Source organism: Vidua chalybeata, chromosome 19 (genome assembly GCF_026979565.1).
Source record: "Vidua chalybeata isolate OUT-0048 chromosome 19, bVidCha1 merged haplotype, whole genome shotgun sequence".
NCBI classification, from domain to species: domain Eukaryota; kingdom Metazoa; phylum Chordata; class Aves; order Passeriformes; family Viduidae; genus Vidua; species Vidua chalybeata.
Genome location: NC_071548.1, coordinates 9,808,968 through 9,836,734, shown reverse-complemented (window position 1 = coordinate 9,836,734; position 27,767 = coordinate 9,808,968). Strand labels below are relative to the sequence as shown.

Sequence of the window (27,767 nt, the reverse complement as noted above, 5' to 3'; positions counted from 1 at the left end):
CTGTGCTAGACTGTGCAGCCTTCTGAAGTAGCTTGTACACCATCAGTAACAGATAAATCATTTTCTCAATACCTCTAAGTGGGACTGTCTTTCATTCTGCCATGAGAATTTTGTTTTGTGATATGTCCTTTTGGAAACTTCTTTGTACTTGGAAGTTTCCAAAAGGCCACCTCAGCTGGAACAGATCCTGTTGAGTCCAATGGAAAGCCTCTCCTGTTGACTGCGGAGAGCTTTGTACGTAAGTGAACAAACAGCCTTCCTGCACTCCCTTCTCCAGTTAACCACTTCCTCATTAGTTAGAGCCAGCTGCGTCACTTGGAACCGATCCTTTGGGTATAAGAGTTCATGGAGTACTGCAGCACCAGGGAATAGAGCTGAAAGCCATAACAACAAAATGCATAAATAGATAAGAATTATGTATAGAGAACCTGGTTTTCTTCCTGCAGTCCCTCAGACCAGCACAGTGCTCTGAGACAGTCATGGGAGCACTGTTTACGTGAGTACTCCAGGCTGGAATCTGCTAAGACACATGTTTGAAATAGAATACATGTAGCTCAAGGACTTGAAGTGCACACACCCTGTAAAAAGCTGGATTTGGAAAAAATCAGAGGATTAATGTAAAGCATTCTGCTGTAGACTTCAATAATTGACAAAACCCTAAACAAAAACCACACACACACAAGCTGAACAAAAACATCTCCTCACCAGAGTCTAAAAATACAGTTACAAAGAGATCATCACTTCCTTTCCTGCCACCCAGGGCCTTCTACTCCCCAAACGCTCCTGTCATTGCTTCACACTCAGAGAGGAAGTGGCTCTCAGTGCTGCAGCAGTGGCAACCCAATGAAAGCTCTTTATCTCCTCCATTTTTGATTTTTTTATAGCGTGCAGAAAGACCAGACAGCAAGACCACAAACTTGTTGCATGGCAACACAGCTTGACCTTCTCTATTACTTTTCATAAAAATAAAGAATTCAGACAAACTTAGAGAATTCTTTGACATATGTCATGTGCATATGTGTAAATTATTCCTTGGAAAACACAAAAAGGTATAATTACGGAAAAAAAGATGGAAGAAAATATTAAAACATGAATGAAATTCACTAAAAATGTCCATGCCCAAATAGGTCTCACAGGTTGGTCAGTAATCTAATTTTAGTCTAACATACTTTTAAATGCATGTGGTTCAGTCAAACATTTATATCAGTACATGTCTGCATTACTTTTAAGTTGAAACATTGCTTTTATAGTGGTTTAGATAATTTCTACTATTTTTACAGGCTTGTGATTCTGAAACATTTTTATGACAAAATTTTTTAGTCTAAACACTTTATGAACTCTCAGCTTTGTTAACTAGATAATGCCATGCTTTAATGGGAATACTCAGGGATTTCTCCAGCAGCTCAAAGGCTGGGTAAATGCTAGTTGAAGAATTTCCTCACTAACAAATCAATTGCTCTTGTGGACAGTTTCTCAGATTTGTTTTAAATCTCTCTCCCTTATTTGAAAACTTTTGGGGTGGGAAGAGAGGGAGAGGATGTCGCACTGCCTGATAGGTGTTACCAAAACAGTGAAACCTCTAACATGTGGTATTTCATGCTGGGCCTGGGAGCTTGACTAGGAAGATTTTAGCAAAGTAGTTCAGGGAACAGCTTTAGTGGGAGCTCATGGCAAACTGTTCCTGCAGGATCCACACTGTCACTTTCCAGACACTTGTTAATCTTTAGAATATTCCATTCCTCCATCTCTCACATTCATTCCCAGAATGAATACATATAAGGAATGTTAATGGTTAATTATCCAACCTGGAAACCTAATTTTTTTTTCTTTCTTTCTTTTTCTTTTTCTTTTTTTTCTTGTGGTTGTTTTGCCTTGTGCTCTGTATGGACTGCAGGATTCTCCTGAGGGACAGATAACCATCTGGGCACTCTGAATTCCTCATTGCCACGGCTGAACTGTCTCCAGCACCTCAGACACACAAATTAAAGCTACACAGTGCAACAGGGCAGAGCAGGGATATTCCTCAGCTGCACCTTCCTTGATCCTCAGCATCTGATACACCTACGTCCCAATCTTGGATTAGCAAAGCCACCACAGTCAACCAGTCTGAGCAGTGCTTCTTTAATACCTTATTCTATTCAGGCTGCAGACAATTAGTTAAACCCAAATAAGTTAATGCATCTAATTCTACTCTTTGATTGAAAGGATGGTAATGAGCAGTTTGCTGCCTCAACTGGTCACAATTGTCACTGCGAGGCAGCCACCAGTTTGGCTCTGTGGGAAGCTCACAGTGTCACTTCTGCTGGAGCCAAGTGGTCATCTTGCTGTGAGCACAAATGCTGGCAAGTAGGGCAATATGTGGGAAGAATTCTGGCATTCCCAGTGGGATCCATCAATGCACACAAGGTTTATGTATATATTCTACTACCTACTATATTCTTTATACTCTGTATACTCTAGTTGACCATACTAAACCTGCCATGTGCCCATTCTCTTGTGATTCTGAGTTAGCTCTACAGCCACCTGATATAATCTGAATCATCAATAACTCACACTAAATAAACAAATAACACACAGAAATGAAGTTACTTTAGAAAAGAAAAAGCACTCAAGATATACAATAAAATAGAACATATAATGCAGTGGTCTTAAGAATAAGTAATGCCAAAAAGGGGGTGGAAAGGAAAAAATCAAAAGAAACTTTTTTTTCCAACTTGTTTCTTTAAATTTAAATTGCAAAATGGATAATTACTATTGAAAAATATTTAAGGTGTTTAAAGTGAGGCCTAAATACAGAAGAGAAGTTAATGTTGTAAAAAAGCTGGTTTAGGGCAAGGAAAGATGGAAGGTTGTATTCAGGGCTGCTGGATGACAAGTGCTTTCATGTCATTTTCCCATGGCACTTAGTGGCATTAAAACTACAGAATCTGGCAATCATGACTGATTATTGCTTTATTTTCTCATTCTTCCAATAATTTCTAACACACAAACACATAATGACCATCAACAGAGAGTACAAAAGCTTAGATCCCACAACCAAACAGGGCTTTCAAAAGGGCAAACTGTGTTTAATTCAATTGGTTTTAGTGACGGGTCAGGGCTCTTCTTTCACAGCTCAGAGGATTCCCATTGCCCAGTTCTTCCTGAGCTACTGAGAACAAATAAAAGACTTGCATTCTAGCACCTGAATTACAGTGAGTGGAAGAAAATAAATGAAGTATGAATTTCAGCCTTGGGTTCATACAGTATGTCCTATATTACCTGTCGATGCTGCCTTCATGAAGGCCAGAAAATTCCACATGGAGCAAATCTGCATCAGAGTTCCCACCAAAGGTACAAATCCCAGCTCTCATGGCAGACTTCTACCATCCTCTCTCTCTCTCTCTATTTTTTTTTTTTTTTAATCAGAAATAGAACAAGGATGACTATGCAGCATTATGGATCATTTATGGATCTGGCTCTTGGTGGCCTCCTAACAAAATTTAGGAAACTGCTTGAGCAGCACCAAGCACAGGACTGGTAGAGAACACCGTGACTGCAGGTGACTCCCTGAAACTCACTTCATTTTTGGTGCCAGAACCCACAAACTGGAGACTCAAACTCTCATGTAGCTGCCTTAATTTGGGAAGGCTCTTTTTCTTAAAAATAGACCTTCCATTTTTGCTCTCAGACCTGATGTGTGCTACAGAGACACAACACACTCTTCTACAGCCAGAAGGTTTGAATTTGAGGCCTGCTATTTATATAGTTATTCCAGTTCTCAACTGTGCCACAAAGCCCTGACAGCCCCAGCAATTCAACAACTGACTTCCCTGACATAAAGACAGCCAGGATGGCTAAAGGTCATTCATGTCAATAAATACCTATGAACAATCAAGTTTTCTTTTTTTTTTTTTTAATCTGTGGGCATGAAAGGATAATTCAGTAATTTCATTACAACAGGAAGATCAAACTAGCATTGGTTTTCCACTTACTATTGAAGGCAGCCCTGCAGGGTTGAAATATTACACCATTCCTTGCCATTCCATTTTTAGTTCCTTTTCTTTCCTGTCCTTTTCTATCCATTGGTGAGATTGATATCACAAAACTCTCAGCCTTTACAAAATGGATGCTTTTATCTTTGCAGCTGAGGTGCCTGTGAAGTCAGAATGATGTGAAAGGTTTTCTGCATTTAGTACCTTTGCCACGTGAGTAACTGCAGACGTCACTGTGGTGCCACTGTCCCATCTTTGTGAGGACACACATTTAGGGAAACAATGAAGCACAATATGCACTTTCTCAAGTCTAGAATTGCAATCCTGAAGGGAAACTTGTAGAGACACGCTTGCCTCTCCACTCATCCATAGACCAAATGTTTCCTTAAGGCCAGTTGAGTGACATTTCTTCTTCCAATGACAACAGAAGGAAAAAGTGACATTAAATGAATTCTCAGTTACTGTTGCGTATCATCCTCAAAATGATTTTTTACACATCACAACAACTTCATTGGAATTCCTAAAATTGCAATTGCCCCTACAAGAATTCAAAACTATGAAAAAAATGTGCTGTTTTTAGAAATAAAGTGAAAGATAGAAAAAATTCATCTCAGTCTCTCAGAGAACACCATCAGCCTAAAGATTTGTATGACTAGTTATTAAGTGAGAAGCTCAAAGAAGTGGAACTGCCTTGAATTTTCTTGAAATGAAGGATTAGATGTGGTTTTGAAGGTTATATGAAAAAGATGCTGAAAGAAGATGAGTTTTAAGAGCTATCAAATAATTAACCTGTGAAACAAGATGAAAAAGATAAAGAATAACACAGACATGGACTGCAGTGTGAGCTCAGTGTGGGCTGGCTCGTTGGCTGAACTGCTCTGTGCTCCCATGGTGAGATTGTTTCCAACACTCAGGCCAATGTTTGCAGGCAAGCCAGGTGGAGATAACCAACCCAATATTGCCCTCAGGACTGTCCCTATTCTCTTAGCTCTCTCTTAGCTTTTCTTAACTATAACTTCTGTTTTATTACTGTTTTTTAGAACAAAAGATAAAGGAGCTTATAACTGAAGCCAAATACCCATTCTCATCTCCTGCTGATCTGTATTTGACTAGACAGCGGCCACTGTCTTGCTGAATCTGGCCTGAAATATCAAAAGCAGCTGGCAGTTTGACTTAATCCAGTCTTGCTCTGACAGTAATTCCAATGAAGGCACTTTAGTGCATGTGTTGTGTATTTACTAGCTGTCTGTTTATATTGCTAACAATGATGTTGATACTGCAGCAGGTTATTGCCAGTTAAGTAAAACACAGGTTTATGTTATCATCAACTGTTTCTTTTAACACTGACATAATCAGTGTATTGTGTAAATATGTAGTAGTATTTTTCTGTTACCAGAATTGTATTTAAAATTCATGTTATCAGTAAAAGTAACATTAATATGAAAATGAACCACTTACATTGAAGAGATTTGTATCTAAAGTATGAGCAGAGAAAGTAACAGATGACCAGTCATTAACTGGCTAACAACAGCCAATACAAGAGATTCTTCTCTTGCTGGTAAAAACTCCACTGAATTTTAGTTGTATGATGTTTTACTGTGTCTACTTCAGGCTCAGAAGCCACAATGAAAATGGCTCTGGAATGTTTCAGTTGCTGGTAAAAATAATAGCAATTATTAAATAAAAATGATTCATTGTATTGGAAATAAATGTCAGTTTTTTTTTTTTCTTTAGAAGGCTCTTATGCCTACAGGGAGCTAGGAAAGGAATTTGAAATTCAACAGACATGTAGTCTTTGCATAAATACTTATGCATGAAAATCCCTTGGCTAAATAGAAACCTTTAAATTTAAGTCTTTGCAAATACAGCTCCATATTCTCAAAGAAGCTTTTTAGGGCTTTCCATAAGAATTATCAAAATACTCTGTTCTTACTTCACACTCTCACAGATCCTACCATATTTAGGATATATGTTTCTCATATTCTTTATCACGGACTTTTTTCTATTGCTTGTTCTCTTCTATCATATGGTACTGTGTACATTCAAAATGTTCATTTTATCCATTACTTCCATTATCTCAAGTGCAGCAGCCTGTGCAGTGCATCCCAAGGTTCCAGCACTGGTGATAAGAGCCAGCAGCTCACATGAGGCCAGATGATGGCACATCACATGATGGCCCTGCCCATGGCAAGGGGTGGGGACCAGATGACCTTTAAAGGTCCTTTCCAACCCAAGCCATTCTGTGATTCTATCATAGTCAAGCTCCTTTTTTCTCAGAAGTTTGCAAAATCCCCCAAGATAATTACAGACAAAAACTATGCTTAAGGAAATTGTACTCAGCTTGTAAAGCCAGGCAGTCAGGAGCTACGGAAAGGGATGGGAGTCTGATTGGAGCTAAATGCACTTGGGTACCTAAACACTGGCACAATTAAATAATCATGTACCACTTCTTCTCCCTATCTGAGGCAGTTGCATACTAATGTGGATGATTTTACATAGGGCTTCTGCTCCATTTGCTGAAGTGCTGAAAAACATTCTGGGAAGGGCAAACAGTGCCAGCTCAAGGTCACATGAAGTGAGGACTCCACATGAGCGTGAATCCTCTGGGCATCGCCAGCACGAGGGCCCAGCCGTGATGCAGAAGGATGAGGAATGATGACATTTAAGCAGTGGAGGTAACACAAAGCAAATCACTTAATCCCACGTTTTTCACAAGCAATTGCTATTCTCTTGTTCCTCATCATCTGGGTACCCCACTTGACACAAGAGATCTGACTTGGAGAAATGCTAAATATTTACCAGATTGCCAGCTGCTTAAGTCTATGAGAACTGTGTTTCCAATTCCACCCTGCAAAACCAAGCTCCAGGTGTTAAATACTCAAAAAAGGTGAGTATTTTCAACTATTGTCTCAATACAAACTTTTGTCATCTGCAAAATTATAGAACTTGTTCATTTACGAAAGTGTAATGAAAATAAATTGATTAATATTTAGTAAACATTCAGACACTTCAGTGATAAGCATCACTCAAAGCCATGGTAGACACTGCTTACAGTTTCAGAGATGTAAGTTAGTGGAAAAAAAGACAAAAAAATTAGATAGTGAAAACATGTTCACACCAGCCTCATCCAGCCTTTTCAGTTATATGGCAAATATATGCCAGTTTTATGGAAAATATATACAAAAAGCAGGCAAACCAAAACTGTATGAGCAACATTAGTTTTGGCACTGCCTAATTCTAAGTGCCCTTGAACTCTTAAATAACAATTAAAAAATCAGTCTACATTGGTAACAAAATTATAATTTCCCTGCTGTTTTGGAAACTCTGCAAAAGGATAGAGGCTACTGAAATCTTTGCAGACAGGTGAAAATGAAGTGAGGTGGCTCTGAGCTCAGAGTGGCAGCTTGCAGATGTGCTTTTTCCTGCTTGTGCTTTTTTTTGTGGTTAAATAAAAGCACTCAGCTTTCAGTTCTTATCTTTTCAATGTGTTATATTCATGCTACAGGAAACAAACATCAGTATTTTGACCCTGTGGGGTTTTTTTTCTGAAAACAAGACATTAATACAGGGTAGAGCAAGCAACAGCAAAACTTCATTTTTTAAATTGGAGAAGCAGCAAAATTAATTTTGAAAGCTTCTTCGTTCACAGCTGAAAGGCTTTGTACAAAACTTCATCCTGGAGTGATATTTTCAGCTGTAATATAGGGGTTAGTAATGGAAATGCTGACAGGCCCATAATTATGGAAGCGGAGCGGGCACCACTATAAAGTATATCAGATAGGCAACTGCTTAAATTCAGTACAAGGTATCAAAAGATGTTCCTGTCTGTCCTTATTAAAGCAGCACTTGAAATTCCTTTTAACCTCTGTGACCCAAACTATTAATTTGGTGTTCATCAGGACACATACACCAGGACTAATACTTGCATGAATACACCCCATTTTGTGCTTCAAACTGAATTGGTGGATCATCCTAAATGGTTAAGCTAATGGTCATCCTAATGGTTATAGAAACTGAAAAAATAAGTGCCAACATTTTATTTCACAGGACACAAACTGAAGTGATGTAAAGTGACATAAAAATGAACCCATTCCTGTGTTCTATCAGGTCCTAAAGCTTCTATTTAGATCCAGATAAGCAATGATATATTTGTGTGCAATTACACTATGGGATACTGAGGGGGAAAAAGTGTCATCACCTCTGTTCACTGGATGTTGTTTAACAGTCACCTCATTTATTGGCATGAAATTCTTGATGCCTACACAAATTCCATGCATGCAAAGGAAAGAAGATCAACCCTGATTGTCCAGGAAGGCAGCTGAATAATATGTGAATAATACGCTTATAGCCTGTATAGATTTTAATTTATGTTGGTAATTCCAGCAAAAACATTCACTAAGTTGGTAGCATGATTATAATGTGCACAATATATTCTATTTCTGTAATATATAAATTCTGAAATATCATCTGGCCATTGTCTGCTGTAATAATGTTCTTTTCTTCAACATAAAGAGCAGCAGGAGGCTACCTTTCAACTAGTTCCAACCATATACTCTATATAATGACTCCAACAAACACACTCCTATTTCCTTCTCTGCATTAAGGTGCATGAAAACTACAGAAAGAGTGAATTTACATCTCTTGCATCTAGCCAGAAAATGAAATTTTTGGCGCCAAGTTCTTCTGAACAAGCCCTTTTTCAAGCATAAAGAAATAATTTTATTTTAATAAATTATGTGTTGCACTCTGTACAAATCTAGGTCTACAGCTCTTATCAAGTAAGAGAAGTAAGGAATGTCACATTCCACAGAAGCTTGCCTCACTGGAAATGGGATTGATGGTGTTTTTGATGACTAGGTAGAGAAAGAAAACATCTCACTGAACAGAAAGTACTTTCCCATGGAAAGCTGGAATAGTACTATTTTGAGTAATGCCCTACTTAAGCACAGGGACACCCTCACTGTGTCACTCACACAAACGTGATTTGCATGTTTTGATGGCTTAAAACTCTGCCTCAGACTACAGCAATGCCTTCTACAAGATGATTCAGAAGATTATTATATTTGCATATTTCCCCCATTCCTGGCAGCAAAAGCTTCCACGGGCCATCAATTCCAGGACTGCAGCCACTACAGGAGAGCACGAGCAGCAAAACAAAAAGGTCCCAACATCTACTGATGTCATTCCTAATAAAATGTGGAGCACAACTGGGGCTGCCAGGATTCCTGCACTTGTAGTCATGGGATGTTTCAATTTTCTGATCAGGAAAACACGTTTTTTCCTGAGGAGGATAGGATTTTACATATCAACAGAGGACAATGCAATTTTGTAGTTCCAGAACAAGGAGCTACATTAAGATTTTTGATTATTAACTCACTTGCTGAAGAAGATGAGGCAGCAAAGCAACAAGTGCCAGAACAGAAAAATATACTGGCTTACCAAGCCAGGCTCATTCCTCCTAGATATCTGCTGACCAGAAAAAACCTTGCTTCACCTTGTGCCATTTTGTCCATATTATATATAATTTAGCAAATAATCAGGTTTACAATTTTATTAGTAGTCATTAGGAAAGAGTTGAAATTTTCTAACATAATTTGGTCCTCTGGTAGTACAGTTTAAAGAACATAAATGTGAATGTCATATGCAAAAATGACTTACGGTACTTTGTGGGAGAGTAAGACAAAGCACTTTACCTAAAGCCAGCAGAGTTCTACAGAGTGCAGTTCAGGACAGAATTGTCTTGCATGTCACACACACATCCTCATTCAATTAATTCTCACTTAGGTTCATATTTTTGCATTCTTAATGCAAAAGAAGAGAAACTCCCACTGGCTTCGCTGTGAACCTGAGAAGGACATAAATCTTGCTGACCAACACGTATAGGAATGTTGTCAATTAATTACAAGCACATCAAATGCTTGACTGCAGATTGTGTACATGGTGTGCTTTTCATTTACTGATTTACAGTCAGGGGAGGAGGTTAGTGCGAAAATGTAACTACAAATCAAAGTTAAACATGGACATAGAAATTTATCTCTGTTTTCAAGACAGACAGTTCTGTGTGTGCTGGGCATGAACCAGGGCTGTGGTGATGAAACAGCATCAGGACTGTGACAAAGTGGGGAATTGCTCCTGGAGCACAGGACCCTGTTAGTTTAGATGCTGTGCATCCTACAAGAGCTAGGATCTAAAATAAAGCAAATGTTAGCTCCTTTCAGAGATGAAACAATCAGAAGAGTTTGCAGCTCCAAATGGAAACCAGGGAACATGACATCCTGCCAACCAGCACTTGGCAAAACAACTTCTAATATAATATGCAAATACTGCTGCACTGAAAATATTACTTGCAAAAAATATTAATAAACTGCCTGAAATCCTAACTATTAGCATTATTGCTACCTCTGTGATTCTCTTTAAGAAACAGTCCCCAAATAGTGAATGGTTTAAAGGAATAAGAATTTAAAAAACAGTAATCAAAAATCTTCTATTGAAGTTTTGTGCTTACATGTAGTAAAGCAGATAGCCATGGTAAAAAAAAATCAGTTGTATTCTAAGGATTGCATCTTTGCATTTACAATTGATTCAGTATGTTGTGTGGGCATTAACTTATAATTCTATACTTTCACCAAGTAGGACAGGAATTGTATTAATTTGCTTTTCATATGCTTTTTATTTGCTATCATCTATTCAATGTATTGAACAGAAAATTGAAAAAGAGCATATGAGAGTGGCTCCTATTACTCAAGAAAAATAAAAAAAATGTGTGTGACTAGCACAGCTTGAATGCATAAACAGAGTGAAATTTCACAGAGTGAAATTTAAGACAGCTTTAGTGAGGAGAAGTCATGTGTTAATCTGTGTTTAAAGAGGTCAGCAGGTACACAGCCAGAGCAGACCCAGTGGATAATGGGCAATTTAAGATTAAAAGCCCATTTTGCCAAGGCACAGAATCACAGAATATGCTGGGTTGGAAAGAACCCACCAGGATCATCAAGTCCAACTCTTAGCCCTGCACAGGACATCCCCAAGAGTCACACCATATGCATGAGAGCGCATTCCCCCATATTCTAAAAGAAACAAATTTCCCATAAGGAAGGTCCTTGCATAGACAAATCACTGTTTACAAGGTGCAATAAAAAGTGAAATGAATAGACAAATAATTTTTAACACTGGAGAGAGGGCATCAGCTAAGTCCCAGAGGAATTTGTTCTGGGTCTGAAAGTGCTCCACTCATCATTAATGATGGTTGGAGCAACTTAACTTGAACCCAAAAGGATGGAAAGTTACATTTTCAAAATTAACCTCCTACAAAAAGGATTTAAAATAGGGAGTGGGAGGCATATTACAAAGAGTACAAAGAGAAAAAAGGAGAGAACATAGAGGATACAGTTACAGTGATCACTTGCAGCCTGCAAGGCTCAGAGAGCAACTCCTGATTAGATGAAAAGCTCAGTAACTTTATCTCCTTGACCTTAGAGTGAATTAACACCTGGAACACCAGCTTAAAATTCTTTAGCCCAAATTCACCACAGGGTCACCTCAGCACTACAGATGGAAGAGTTCAGGGATGAAAACTGGGGCTTCACCATGATCTTCTACACACAGAGGAACCAAAGAGCTCCCAGTTTCCTGCTGGTTAGCCTGTGTCACACAGATCTGGTACTGCTCCTACTTCTGAAACAGAGAGGTACAGCTGAGCCACAGGGCTGAGCAGTGTGAAATTACAGAGAAACATCTCAGAAGGTCAGCTGAGAGGAAACCAGACCTCCCCTACTGGCAGTAGAGGAATACAGGGAATACAGGACATGAGCCTTCAATCCTGGGCAAGTTATTTCTCGTTCTGATCAAAATGCAACGCACATCCCAGTGCTATCCTAACTCAAGGTAATGATTAATTTGTGGAGTTGTACAGAGTCTGCCTGAAAAGGATCCCATACTCAGGATGTCAGAATGGCTTTATGCCACCCACAGGTCTTCGCATTTTCATGACAGCCATTCCCTGAGCAGCTTCATTAGACAGATACACCAAAACGCTGGCTTCTGTCAAGAAACCTTTCACAGGAGAGTTTGCATATTTTTTTGAGTTTATAAAAATTGCTAAAGATTTAACAGGAAAAAAGCCCCAGAAACTTGTTATTCCATCAGTATAAATGCAACATATGAAGAAATAATCCATCTTTGAAACTGTCTTAAACTAGCGTCAATATACAGGTATGAGAAATAGTAAAAAAAAAGTCTACTGGTGATCTACATCTTTTAGACTTTGATGATATAATTTTTCTTTCCCTGTTTTCTAGAATATCATAAGCAGATGCAGTGCACTAGTTTGCTACAGAAAGGACACAAGGAACCAAATTTTCAGCTGACTTACTGAGGTGAACTTTATATGTCAACTTGCAAAGTTTGCTGTGCCTCCAAAACAGTTTTTGTTTAAATCTGACATATGCAAACAATTTGCACACATAAATCAGTGGGGTGATGAAATGTTGATAGAGCTAAAAGACCTTTTGCTTTGAAACTCTTGACTGGAAGAGTCAAAAGTGCAACAGTAAAAGAAGGGTTTGCAAGATAAGACAGGCAAAAATGTCCCTCAACAGCTCTGTCATTATTTTTATGTCAGTGATTGCATGATAAATTATTTAATCAGCAAGTCTATTTCTTTTCTTACATGGTTTCTTAATATTTCCAGTTTCCAAAAAATGGAAAATACTTTTAAATGTCATCTGATGGAGCAAGTGAATTCTATTGCTATAAACCTTATGACTTAAATTCCTTTCTCTGAAAAATGCATTCCGTGTCCTTCCTTTTTCCCTTACTTTTCACTTATTTTCTTTTAACTGACAAAATGGCTACAAAATGTTTTAAACCAAGAGCATTTTCACTGCAGTGTAACCTGTATTTAAAAAGCAAAATACCAGAGAAATGAATGCTCGGCACAGGAGCCAGGAGTATCAGGAACCACCCATCAACACCAAGATAAAAATTCATGCTACAATTTCACACAGAGAATCGTGACTGTTAAGAATGAATATGCATAGATAACTGCTTAAGAAAAGTGTGGAATAACCTGATATAAACCCAACAAAATGAAGCCTGGCAAAGCATGGTGGCAAAGCTTTCATAAACTTCAAGACTAAATTCTGGTTTGTGGCTGATGAAGACCTTGCTTCACTCCAGACTCTTGCTCTTGTGCCCACACAGGTAGCACTGGTTAGAAGAGGGAGGTAGTTATTTCCCAGGTCAGTATCTATTTCGGTGAGATCTAGTCAGCTCCAAGGCACAGGTTTACACAAGGACTCTGGGACTTTCAAGCTCAGTACCTGCAGTACCAGCACCAAAAGAAAGCAGAAGTCCTACATCTCCAAAAGGAGGTGAATGGACAGCTGAGCTGGGGAAGCTCAGAAAGGCCAAGAAAAACCCAAGCTGGAGACTGAATTTCCATTAGATCTGTGAATCCAAGACACTGACCTTAAAACACATGATCTACTAATCTACATTAATCACCTTCAGCAATGCTTTTTTATTTCCTTTGCTCAAAAATATCTTGCAAACTCTTTTTTTTTTCCTTGACTCACTGTTCTTGTCAAAGGTTTGAATTGGCTACAATGCTGAGTTCTCTCCTTCCCTTACCATTAAATATGCATGAACACTTCAAAGCCTAATGCTTTACTGCACACTCACTGTTACATGGAAGTTTGTGAGTGGCCCTAGGGAATGTCTGTAACAATAAACTCAATCAAGTGCTACCTATAACATAAGCCTGAAGTAGCTCACTTAATTTGCAAGTCTAACTTCCAAAATTGTGGAAAAGGCCTGCAAACAAAGATGTTAAGTATAACAACCCATGGAAAGGAATGCAATTGCTGTGAGCTTGTAAAAGGCCTTAAAGGCCTTGCAAACCTTTAAGACATTCTCTGACTCTCGGTCCTGTGTACAAAGCAAGCTGGTTTAAATAACGTGGATATTTCCAGCCAATGTAAACCAGCTTAAAAACCAAAATATGACAAAACATACCGTCCATGAAAGCTATTTTGTTTGGCTTGGCTTTACAAAATGGTAAAATGTGAAAGGAAAATTGAGAAACGAGAAACAAGAAACAACACTGAACTGAGTTAAAGAGAAAACTGTGTGCATGCACACATCTCCCACTCCTGAAAATTCATTTTATATCCTACAGCTATAGGAAAAATTGGAGGATCCAATTAGCCAAACTTAATAAAGACCAAAGTCTGACAGCTGCTTCTAAAAACAGTACAAAAATCCTCAACAGGAGACTGCTGTGCAGAACTCAGGCAGCAAGCTCCACTCTGCACTTCACTGCTCACACAATTGCACCAATTAGGCATCCTTGGTATGGGTCTATTAACACATATTTTATAAATGCCTTTGATAATAACCACACAATCCTGACTGAAGTATTTGCACCTGGTTAGTTTATAATCCTGGGCATATGGCTTTTTGCATTAAATACAGAGCGTGAAATTATTTTGAATTATTTAATTTTCACATCTTAGACTATTTTAGGGAGAAAAATCTACAACACCTTTTTTCCCCCACCTAAATGTTAAGAATAATTTAGGATAGTATCTGTGTCTTTCTGTCTTTTTACTCTGAAGAATGGAAAAATATGTATATTCACATGTGAAAACATGCATTTATATATTATGTGATTCATGTATGATGTATTGTAGATACACCATTTAACTGATTCTATTGGAGCTGACAAAATTTAATCAAAACTATTCTTATGGTCATGAGAGAGGGATTCTTTGAATAGTTGTGATAAGAGGATGTGTCTTGCCCACATGGAAAATGTGGAAAACTTCAGTGGAAAACAGAAGGAAATGAAGAGTTGAGATGAGGTAAAGGGCTAATGTGTGGAGATCACAAGCAAACACCAATTGCTGCTCCTCAGATGCTGGTCAGGAACCAGAGCTTTACCCACAGTCCAGTCCCCAGGGGGAGGATGAGACAGAGACTTGTCCCTGTGCACCAGAGCAGCTCCTTCCCTCCTGCAGAAGAACATTTGCTTCTGGAGTCTGAAGTGGAGGATGCTCATTGATGGCCACTGACATTCCCTGGCCTGTCACAAGACAAATCACTCATGTTGTTTACTCCAGTCCTGGCCACTGAAGACAAACTTGCATGTCTGAAAATGTCTTGGCAAAGAGGCAGGAGTAGAGGTATCTACATTTAACTTGTAATATGCTTGCAGCATGATTAAATAAAAACATAACCACCTGTTACCCTTAATTCAGTGGGAGTATCAATTTTCAATTATAGCATTTACTATCCACCCTCAAGTATGGCAAGGAACACCATGGCAACATAAACACAGTCGTGGCTGCTTGAGAAAGTTAAATTATAAATAGCAATGTATAGCCCATGAGGTCCTGGAAATAAACTAACTAATCCATAGGCATTTGTTACTATGACATAACATTTCCACTCAAATGCTGTTTGCCTCATCTCAAACTCCCTCAGAACAGATTTAGAAGTTTGGCATCACTTGACTCCAAGCAAGTTCAAGTTCAGACATGAAAAAAAGCAGAGATAGTGGAGAAAATAAGCTATAGCAGAACAGTGGAGAACAAATTAACAACAAAAACAACAAAATCCCTATTTAGGCTTTATTCTGTTTCCACTGAAGTTAACAGGGAAAAAAATCCCAATATATCCCAAATGTATAACAGAATCCCCTTAATATAGACAAACATGTTTTTATACTGAATCATCCCTGAGGAGAAACAAAGAAAGAAAAAAAGGAAAAGAAACAAGAAAATGGGCTTAACTGAATAGCAAACAGTTTAGAAATGCAAATCAACTTAGTAACCCTCTAAGACACTGGAGAAATTTTGGAACTTGGTGCTCTCTTTAGGTTCATTCTGGGAGAAAGAGCCATGGTAACTGCGGGAATACAGGGATTCAACCCGAGCCGAGAACTCAAGAGGGAGCTGAATTCTCCATTGTTCCAGTCTGCTGTGCAGTTCCTTATTCCCTGCAAAGCCAGGCCAAGCAAGAGCAGCAGCTTTTTGCCAGCTGGCCACACGCCTGCTGGGGCTGGAGAGGCTTCCTCACTTCCCACTGACCAAGAGCTCAAAGTGGGAGGAAGGAGAGGAAATCAAAGGCTCTGTAAAACTAGGACTGAATGTTGAGCGCAAAGAGATAACTGAGAAGTCTGTGGTGTGAGGACAGCAAGAATTTCATTTAATGTAGGCTCACAGACATTATAGAGTTTTGACACAAATCGGGGGCCTTAATCTAAGCAGGTGATAATGTTATTTGGGTTAGAAAAGAATAATAAGGATTTAGACACATCAGCTTGGTCTCTTTCTTGTTCAGAATAACAGATTTGAGAAATTTACATTTTCTTTCAGTTTACAGCCATTGGTTAAAGTCCATTTTTATCAGACTGATAAAAATCTGTAACGGATCTCCTGAAGTCAATGGAATTATTTCAGATTTACACCATGCAATTAAAATGGAATTTAAATTCTAAAAATTTCTGTTCTAAAAATATGCTGTGTTTTATCACACATATTTGGTGAAATCTTGGTTTCTCTGACATCAGTGACAGCACTCATTGGTATTACTATGGTCTAATTTTCACTGAGTGTTTTTCTGTTCGCACAGAGTGAAGAAAAACAAAACCTGCCCCACTGAAGGAAGATTTAAATCAATTTTATATCAAGTCTATGGGATAAAAGAAGCAGGTAGGTTATTTAAGACTGTAATAATGTGTGTATTTAATGTGCTTCATTCGGTTTATTGCAAGTCATTGTGCAATTAATTTATTAGATGAAAATATTACCGGAAGGTCAGCTAATTTGCACTTTTGAAGAAAACCTGACAAAATCAGTCAGTAGCTGGATAAATTTGTCAAGAATCTTTCAGAAGATAAGATTCTACATACTAGGACCAGTGTTCAAATGGACCTAACAAGTGAGACTATTTAAAAACATCTACGTATGACCAGGAGAGATCCAAGCTTGGCATGGGTAAGAACTTCAATAGAATTATCACTGTCTTCACCTTTCTGATAAAGACAATTTTTTTAGTTCCTGATAGAGTTCTGTATTTTGGGAACCTTTCAAGCAAGATGGTGCCACTAGCACAAAAGGTTATTTCAATAACTTTTATAGAAAATGAGAGCAAAACCCTGAACATATATTAAAAAATTAGTTGTATTTGTCATCAGTGGCTGATTGTTAATCAAGCACTTGAGTAACAGTGCGTGTAACACTGGAGAGTCATTATCACACAATCACAATTAGTCTTTTGTCTTGCATTGTAATAATATTTTTACAGAAAAAAACCCTGAACACAGTCATTAATTGGTCAACACATTAAACCTAAGATGACATTTAGTGTGATGAAATGGAAAATAAGGCATCCTCAGCATGCTCACAGAAAACAATTCCCACAGAGTCTAAGTATTCCTAAATCACTTGGGCAAGACTAATCTTAGAACTGACACGTAAAAACTTCTAAATAAAGACCATGATTTTTCTGGAGAGCATATGAAGAAGTCTTTTGCTAAATCCACAAACATTCATGTCCTGTGACTCACATGACTCCTGGTGCTTTAAATTAAGTGTGTGTGCGAGTTATGGATGTGCTGGAGCTTGGAGAGTGCACAGCAAAACCAGCTTTGGAACTGCAAAAGTACAAAACCAATAGAACCCAAGATTGCTTCAGCATTTTCTAACCACAAACAAGAAAAAGATGGAAGATGCATATTTTTTTCCCCAAAAAGAGCCATTAAAATGTCATTCCTACAATTTAGCACCCTGCATTGTACTTTAGAAAATTAAAAATAGCATTTTGATACATATCCAAGGATTCAAAATTGGCTGATCACTTATAACCAAAATTGGAAAGAAATTATGAACTTAGAAGGAAATAAACAAGACTAAGCCTAGACTAAAAGCATTATATATAAACACAGGTGAAGTTCAAGTCTGGTTTCTTCCACCTACAGACTGTAAATCCATCTGTTAATCCAACTTGAAATCTAAATTACCTTTTCTTCACTCCTTTTTAAACACAGTCAATAATGCTGGGGACCACCCTTCTCCTTGCTTTTTAGATGCCTGCAGACACTGGCAATTACACTTAAATATGTGCACAACATCCAACAGAGAGTTCTTCAGGCTGCACTGGAGGACTCTCACAGCAAATTTGCATGAAATGTCATTATTTGCTTTATTTTGGTATAAAGTCTTACAAAATCTACTGCTGATCATGATAGATGCTCTATGAAGAAATGAAGATAAATATAAATATAAGGAAAATTATAACTCTGTGAAAAAAAAAATTCCAAGTAAGTTTTCCATTAATAAGGATACAAAGGATTATTCCTTACACACAATGACTGAGAATATTCAAGGGTTTGCATGTGTGTGTTATCCATCTCCATCCTCAGAGTATATAATGGTTGCTTGTGTGTTAGGTTGGACAGCCAAAATGCAAAGCCTGTGTGGATTTTAGCATCCACAACTGACTTGCTTCTGTAAGAACAGCCTGGGGAACACATTTGTCAGCTCACCAGTCACACAGAAGAATTTAGTGAATGAATCATTGTTATAAACGATGGATTTTCCATTATCTGACTAGGCAGCCTTTTGTACCCAGGAACATGATCTCTAACAGATTTTAACAATGCAAATAACTATCAGACTCAAACAAATACTCATGAAGGAAAATACCATTTGTAACATTTCCTAATTAGTAGAAAAATCTTTGTCTTCCTCTAATCAAAAGGGCTTTATAGACTTCCAGAACTATTAATCACCTGTATTTTTTATAATATATGCAGTCAAGCACATGAAAATTTGTATAGTTATATTATTTCTATATAGTTATATTAGTTATATATTATATATATATTTTGTATATTGTATGTATATTATTAGAGTTATATAGTAATATTATTTCGGACTTTAAAAGTATGAAGAATGAAGAAATCAAACAGACTGGACTATGGGAAAATGTAATTGACATATCAGAGCTATCAAAGCTCAAGATGCCAATATTGACATCTACATTCATTATTAGGTACATTAACAGAAGTTGTCAGAATTTCAAAAGTGCTGTTCATTCAACATTAACATCAACTCTTACAAGAACTTCATGTTCTCAGCAAGATAAAGTCCACCCCACAATAAAAAAAAAAAAAAACCAGAAAACTCTTAAGTTTTAAAAGCCAGTATTGACATTTTGTGTTTTTCTCTCCCTGTTCTTTTGTTTCCAAACCTACATTATGCTTCAAAAACAAATACAGCTCATGGAGTTCTTGATAGCATCAGGGCTCTGTAGAGTGCTTTAGCTACAAAATGTCCTAAACCACCAACAGGCTGCATTTGCTTTTGAGCGAAGTGCAAAACTGGGCCTGTACTTTGCTAACAAAGCCCTCATAGCAAATGTGTGGCATTTTTCGTTACACACACACACACACACACATATATATATACACCTTGGAGAAAACAAGTGTTGACAGGGAAAGACAGAGCAAGGGAGATAAAGGATAAAGAGAGATGGATGTCAGAGTCTGGCGTTCCTTGGGTAATATTCAATCCTTTCCACTGAAAACTTTTTAAAATTATTTACACTGAAGTCTGCAGAACAAAGATTGTCTTGTTTCTTTCACAGAGCTATACTGAAATGTCCAAACAGGAGTAAGGGAGAAAACTGCATATTTTTGGATTTCTATTTGCAGTGGAAATCAGTGAAGGTTTGACATCTGCTCTGCATTGCTGTACATGTACAGCTGACCACAACTAATGTAAGGAGGCCAAACCAAAGCAAGGTGTTTATTTTTTCCCATGCTCTCACTTTCATCTGTTCCTTCTTGCAACTAGACCATGCAGCAAAAGAAAATCAAATAGGTATTATTCCTTGGTGCTAATAGTTAACTTCTGGTGCTTTCTCTCCTAGGTTTTATCTGTTACAATGATTCTTCCCAGGCCATAAGATTTAAGGTGAATTTAAGGTCACACTGTGTGCAGCAAAGGACTTGTGAGGAGAGTAGACATGACCACCCACCAAAGATCACATCCAACCCCTTTGCTGACAAGAGACATACACAAGGAATTTTTTTAAAGGGTAAAAATATGTTCAGAATGGTGTAAAGAGGTTCTCTAGCTCAATAATTAACTCTGAATCCTCCTCAGACAAACGTGTCAGTGCCTCCACTGTATTAACTGCAAAAGGCAGGTGAGGCTGCTGATATTCTCAGAAGGCATCTCCTGGCAGAATGATTAACTACAGAAAAAGTTATGTTTCACAGCAATTCAGTATATTGTAAAGGAATTGGTGTGAGATGCATTAGAGCTGTTGATAGCTTAAATGAAAATAGCACAATAAGCCTCTGTTTTTGCTGGACAACCTCAGCTCAAAAATGCCAGATAAACATTTTCTACAGAGGTCATGGACATGACATGGTCCAACTATACTTTCATTTACAAGTAATTAAAATAAATTGAATTTGATAAGATGACTTCAGCTTGTTTATAGTCTTCTTGCTTATGACCAACATACTGCTTTTACAAGTGTTCCATACATTTATATATTCCTGAAAATATGTTCTGTGGCTATAGTTGGGAAATGAAGGAAATGGACAAAGTTGACAATTATTTAATCTGTTTGCAGGATGAGTAGATGTATTTTGCCCTGCAGCAGATCACTGTACTTTAGAAAAAAAATATTTTACACTTTATACCCCACTAAAGGCTTTGGTGTACTACATACATATTGTTATGTCCAAATATTGTAACACCTGCTGACTCTCAGGGCATGACAGCCCTTTCTTATATACTTTCAATGAGCTTTAAATCTGAATTACATATAAAGTCTGAATAAAACATGTTATAACATGTACCCTCTGTACACAAAATGGGAGCCTATGAAATCTTCTAAAGAAGTGTACACAAGATTCACAGGATACAAATGCTGTTTACACAGATGTTGTTGAAATAATTTTATGTAAATAATCCACACTGGGAGAATTCATAATGTTTGAAACAAGAACTAAACAATGGACATTCTTATAAAGCAGCAAGGACAACACCTCTAAAACCAGAATTTGTTAATGCTGAAAGGATTTTTTTTGTTGTAAAACCCATGATCTGCATTTACAGACATTTTGCAGGTCTCTGCTTGTTTGTATTCATGACAATACAGCTGTTCCTCCACACCTCATGCAGGCAGTGCTCCCCACAGATTCAACTTGGCTTTTATTTAAAACACAGAGTGGGAGTGATTCCACCAGCCTCAGCAGAGATAATCTTGGTTGAAATAAAGAACAAAGGAAAGAAAAACCTGTCAGGACTTTAGGTACTGGTCATGCACGTACAGTTCAAAACTAACAGAAACCTTAATGGTCATCCCTGTTTCCAAGGAAAAAACCCTATGACTCCTGTAGTTTATTTGATGTTCAGTTTTCAAATTTACACATCCCAGCTTCACATCACTCATAGCATTTTACAGCAGTAACAACTCAATTTTCAACAGGATCCAGCAAAAAATGTCTTTCCATCTATTTCCCTAAATAATAATCACTTTGCTCACAAATCAAGAATTTCACTATACTTTGCCTCTTCCAGAAGAGTTCAGTACCACACTAACCTATCACATTTGGTTTACATTTTCAGATATAGGTATTGCTAAAGCACAAATCCATGTAATCCTTCCCATGAAAGATTGCAATGAGCTCCAAGCCTGAGAATTTTTTAGCATCCCCACTCTTTTCAATTGCTAGGCGTTCTTTTCACTTGCTTAGGAATGTGTTTTTTTAACTGATGATATTTAAAACCCACAATGCATCCTATTATAATATTCTCTCATATGATGTAACAAGCTATTTGTAAGAATGAACTAACACATGAAAATGCAAAGGGAAAAATAAGAAGCAGCAGGCTTATTTATTAATTGCAGCTGGAATGAAGACTGGTAACAGATCCTATGGAATTGCTGGAACAGATCTTGCTCACTTTATATACTAATGCAAGGAAAGGGCTTTTTCTAATTTATAAGGTCTCAATGTTAACGAATGGATCGAATTTGCCAAAAGTACCATAAATGAGGTAAAGAATGACTTCTCATTGGCAATCATATTGGTTTTGTCAACCAACAGTCCCATCCTGACCTTATTTGCAAAGTTCTTATGGCAGATGTTATTGTTTTGCTTAGCAGTTAACATGGTGCATCCTTTCTCAAAATATTTTAAAGCTGATCAGGCAGCTTGTGACTATGCACACGTAACAGACCTAAACAGCTGTCAAAAATTCAATTTACTAAGGAAGGCTCAGCTTTAAATAAGAACTGTAGTGTGATGCCACTGCACCTCAGCAAGAACTCTTGGAACAACTCATCTTTCCTGGTGGTTATGGACAAGGAACAAATATGCATCTCCAGCTCCTGTGTCCTGGCTCAAAATACACCACAACAGTCCAGTCTGTAGCAAAGAGCAGAAGATGTTTTCTTTGCAAGAAGGCATTTGGCCTCCAAGCAGATAGGTAGATAAACAAACATCCTATAAATATTTGGGTATCTCATCTAATAAGGGCATCAAGGAAAGAACGCCTCAGGAACAGGATCTGCAGTAGCTAATGAAGGAATTTCCTATCCACAACAGTGCCAGAAACTCTTTAAGCCTGGAGACAGTGCTGCTGTTACACTGACATCTATCAGTTTTTAACTCTTCTCTAGAGATAAATTTAGGTCGTGATAGTCAGCCAGAGCAGCATGAACTCCTACACTGCTGCCTGCACAGGTATTTACATGTGAGGTCATGACTTACAGTTACTTGCCTGGACATTACACAACCCTTTACTGCACATTTTTCCACATTACACACAAAATCTGACTAGAGAAGATTGGATACAGGTGCTTGGCTGACAGAGCTAACACTTCATCTTCCTGCCTGTGCCAGATTATTTTCACAGGAATGATATGGAGACCACTCTGGTGTTGGTGACAACACCACAAATTAAGGACATACTTCTTTCTCATTCACGTTGTGAGACTTCTGTGGATGGAAAACAGTGCTAAAAAAGGAAAGCTGCTCAAGGAAGTGCTTTTGGATGTATGTATAAAGTGCACAGGCTGAAAGGCAGAACATCCAAACAACAGAAAAAACAGAGTTTATTAAGTCTACATAAGAAAAACAGCACAAAAAGGGAATCCATGCTGTTGTATAAGAAAGAACTGCATTTGCCCCACACCTGTTGAGACAGGACCTCAAAAATTCTTTGCTGCTTAACTGACAGTGGTGTCCCTGCAGGTCAGGTACCCAACTCTGTGGGAACTTGCAGCTCCTATGGAATCTGCCTCTCCCTCAAAGCCCACTGAACTTCAGAGTGACTTTGCACCCTGCAGAAGGCAGTTTGGGCCTCTTAGAACCAAAATGCTCTTGCCTTTTGAAGGGTGAGCATTGCCCCATGATGTTCTCCTGACAACTGCACAGTGCAGCACCTTGTTCTACACAGATGGCAAAAAAAATCTCACTGTGTTCATAGTTAATGTGCAACTGAGGATAAAAATAAGATAACACCACCTTCCTAAGACTGCAAGAAATGTCACAAAGATTAACAACTATGAGAAATAAAGTGTGGGACTTCTTTAGTGTGCAAATACTGTAAGAAAAAGAAGGTATTTGCTAATTTCAAAGTTTTGTCCTGGTTCATTTTATAATTAATAATTAAATTGATGCCAAACATCAGACATGTTCTAGGTTCCTCATTCAGGCATCTCAGCTACAGTGCTTGGATTAAATAATGGATAATTCAACATAAGAGAAATGACAAAATTGAATATCTTTACTAATTCTGTTAACATTCTAGAGAACAAATGACATCCAACATTGCTTTCTGCCTCATCATGAATCAACCATTCCTGTTTTGGAAGATTTTTGAACTTTTCTGCATCTGGAAATCTTGTTTAACAATAATGTTTCAAAATAAATTAGATCTGCTCCCTTCTGATGATGTAATGAACTGTTATTAACTAAGTGTGGTAGTCTAAGGACATCAGGAACTGGCTTGGATAAAATGTTGTCTACATTAGAGTAATGCAATAAACAAAGAAAATTATGTATTAAAAGAAAAATGCCATCCAATATCACAGCATATGATATAGCTTGGATGGAAACATGCTAGAATTAAACCTGTATCTATGTAACTTCATGTATATGGTGGTTTTAGCTCCTGCTCCCAGCAAAAGGAATTTCCTGAGCAGCCTGAAGTAAATATTTGGCAGTTCCAATTCTGAGTTTTAGAGATCTGTTAATCTGCCAAATCTGAAGATACGGACAAAACGACCATTGAGACGACTACTCTTGTCACACCCGCGAGGACTTCTGCACATATATTGCAAAAAATAAAACTGTGCGGCAAAACACTCGCCTGGATGGAGCCAAAGAACAAATGTGTACATTAATTAGCGGATTAATGAGCGAATTGCGGCGCTCCGCCCGGGACCCTCGGCCAGGACCCTCCGGCGGGGCCGGAGCGGGGCCGTGGCGGGGCCAGAGCGGGGCCGTGGAGGGGCCGTGGAGGGGCCAGAGCGGGGCCGTGGAGGGGCCGTGGAGGGGCCAGAGCGGGGCCGTGGCGGGGCCGTGGCGGGGCCGTGGAGGGGCCGTGGAGGGGCCAGAGCGGGGCCGCGGAGGGGCCGTGGAGGGGCCAGAGCGGGGCCGCGGAGGAGCCAGAGCGGGGCCAGAGCGGGGCCGTGGAGGGGCCGTGGAGGGGCCAGAGCGGGGCCGTGGAGGGGCCGTGGAGGGGCCGGAGCGGGGCCGTGGAGGGGCCGTGGAGGGGCCGGAGCGGGGCCGTGGAGGGGCCGTGGAGGGGCCGGAGCGGGGCCGTGGAGGGGCCGTGGAGGGGCCGGAGCGGGGCCGTGGAGGGGCCGTGGAGGGGCCGGAGCGGGGCGCCCCCTGGCGGCCCCAACGCCGTCCGCGGGACCGGCGGAACTTTGCGCGCAGCTCGGCGCAAAATGCGCACTCAGAGAGGGCTCGCTCCCCTTCGCGATGCTCAATCCGCAGCAGAAATGGCCAAATAAGACAACACCGAGGTTTTTTTGTACTTGCAGGACACGAAACCATAAATCACCATCTCCTTTCCAAACGCCATCAGGCCTTTGGGCACTTAATTACACCCACAATCCCTTCATGAGCACCAGTAACTCCAGAGCACGTGTACTCCATGTAGGTATCGCTGTCTAAATTAAAACAGTGAGCAAGTGGGATGCCTGCAGATAAATAAAAACATAATGTTCCTAACACAGAGTTCAGAACATCGACAAAGAGCTGTTTGACTTTCAATGACTTCTTTAAATGACAACAAAATTTTACTAATAAATGATCAACTCTCTTCCCTACCTGTGCTGGAGTTTCAGGCCATGTTCAACTGCGAGGGTATTTTAAGCAAAGGTGAAATATGTTTAGAATCTGGGTTTTGGACAAACTCTTTATCAGATAGAAATTTCAGCACAAAACATTCCCTTGCAAATATGCATGAAATTCCTCTGAAAAGTCTGGTTGGAAAATCTTTATAATCAATATTTTGATGACACAATGCTTTTGATACACTTAAGTTACCTTCGTTCCTGCAGGATCCCTATATTTTCCAATAAAAACATTCCTCTCTAACCAGTCATCTCCGACTAAGTTCATTACACGAAGAAAAAATATTCAGCAAAACAAATATAACCTCAATTCGCCTTGCAAGAGAAAAGGCTCGGTAAGGAACAGCCTCTCCTGTACGAGCGCGGATCTTACCTCTTCAACTGTCAGAGGCATACAGATCCGGTACTCCTTCATGAGCATATTCCTGCTGCTCAGTGCGGACCGGCGAACTGGGAGAAAAGTGGTGATTTCTGCACAGAGATCACGACGGAAACCAAACACGGGGGGGAAGAATTAAGCCTCTTTTCTCTGTGCGCGCTTGACAATGTGTTCACAAGACAGTAATGCAACCATCCAGGAAGGCTGACCCAGCAAGAAGAGAGACCACCACAACCGCTTCTTTCTCCCAGCTCTTCCTCCTTCACACTGCGATCATGGGAATCTCACAGACGCTCGCGCCGAGATACGCTACAAAGTCTCAAACCCCCACCGCTCTCGCCCCAGCCGAAGACATCCGTCGGAAGTGCATGGAAACGCCGAGCTCTCTCGCGGCTGTGTCAAGACATGCCTGGGGCGGCGAAAAGAACAAACGAGCCGAAAATGTGGCTTTCGCCCCCGCCGGGAGCACGTCGGGCGGCAGGAGAGATGCGATGCTGATTCCCAAGACAAAGGCTTTTTATAACGTTGCCTTCCCCGGCTGCCAAACGCGGCTCCCACCTCCCCGCCGCAACGCGGCTGCGGCCGCCGCGGCTCCCGCTGGGCTCGGGGGAGGGCACGGGGGGGCAGCGCGGCGCTCAGGCGGGCGGCCGCGGGTTCCCCGGCGCAGCCGCGGCCGGGGGTGCTCACGGGCGGGCGGGCGGGCGGACTCCGCGGGCGCGGAGCGGCTGCAGCGGCGGCGGCCCCGGCGGGGCTCGGCTGACATCAGCGGGGCTCGGCTGACATCAGGAAGGAGGGAAGGGGCCGGCGGGGGGGCAGCGGCCGCTGCCGCTCGGGCGGGTTCAACGGGGCCGGGCCGCGGGGCTCCGGGCAGCGCCCGCCGGCGCCTCCCGGCAAGGGGACACCGGCAGCGCTGAGCCCCAAGAACTCGCGATTTCAGTTAATTCTGCCGTGAAGACTTCTCGGGTTTTGGAAGTTTATTGCCCTACGTGTGACAAGGCACCTTGCAAAGCATTTACAGCCCGGTGCAGGAGCGGCGAGCCCGTGAGCCTCGGGCTCGCACCCGCCTCCTGGTACAAAAGGAAAGGAAAGGACAGCGTACTCGGTGCGGACATACACAGGATGTGGAGGCCTCACCCATTTCCCTTCTGGTCAGCCCTCAGCTATCAGCCAGCACATTTTGCAGCACAAATGAGCTCCCTTTTTCATATCGTTTTTTTACTTTCAAATGACACGCAGAAAGTTCAGTGAAAAAATGCCTCCTTCCTAGCTGAACTATAAAGCCAGAACCGTTTTAGGAGGTCTCACCACCTCCTTTAGTGAGGAATTTGTTAGTGAAATAGTTTTTTTAATATGCTTGGGGGTTGTGTTTTTCAGGGAAATATAGCCATCATTAAGTCACAACTTGAAATGCACAGGAACCCAATTCTGAAACTACCTGGGAACCCTGAACTGTTACACAACCTCAGCATTTCATGTTTAAAATGCTCATCCTGCTGTTTCTCCTGTTCTCCCAGTGGCTATAAAGCCACTCACTGGATTGCAGAGAAGCACTATAAGAGAAAAACACAAGGCACTGCACAGATAATGGTAAAATATATATCTGCACTTCCATACCAGTTATTTGCAAAAATATGAAAGAAATGATGTACCATATTTGGGACAGTTAAAGAGGAATTTAGGTCTACAGTGAAATGTGTGTTTCATAACAAGAAAGAGCAAAAGCCCCTCAGAATTTCATTGGTTCTGGATGTACATTTCAGAGCTATGGGTATAATTCTCAGCCCAGAGGACACAGTGCCATCTCCTGGAGCCAACAGCGTCTGTTTGCCAGCCCCTTGCAATAATGGCACAATATTTCACATCCCTGCCTTCCCAGGGAAGTGCAAACACCTACACAAAGAAATAAAAAATCTGAGAGCTCTATTAACAGTCTGGATTTTCAACTGAGGTATGAACAATGCGTTTAATGAGACTTCTGTCTCAAATCTGACACAGCCATTTATAAATATGGAAAGTGT

General features: G+C 39.9%; 1 long non-coding RNA gene across 4 annotated transcripts; it reads left to right on the top strand.

Moving 5' to 3' along the window:
- The first annotated feature begins 16,102 nt into the window (after positions 1–16,102).
- Positions 16,103–24,367, top strand: LOC128797574 (uncharacterized). Of its 4 annotated transcripts, none has more exons than XR_008434180.1 (4): positions 16,103–16,186; positions 16,608–16,687; positions 16,773–16,972; positions 24,176–24,367. It is a non-coding gene; the product is annotated as an uncharacterized LOC128797574 (long non-coding RNA). The 4 variants fall into 4 exon arrangements; XR_008434178.1 differs by having other exon boundaries at positions 22,906–24,367; XR_008434177.1 differs by lacking the exon at positions 24,176–24,367 and adding an exon at positions 19,911–20,459.
- The last annotated feature ends 3,400 nt before the right edge of the window (positions 24,368–27,767 follow it).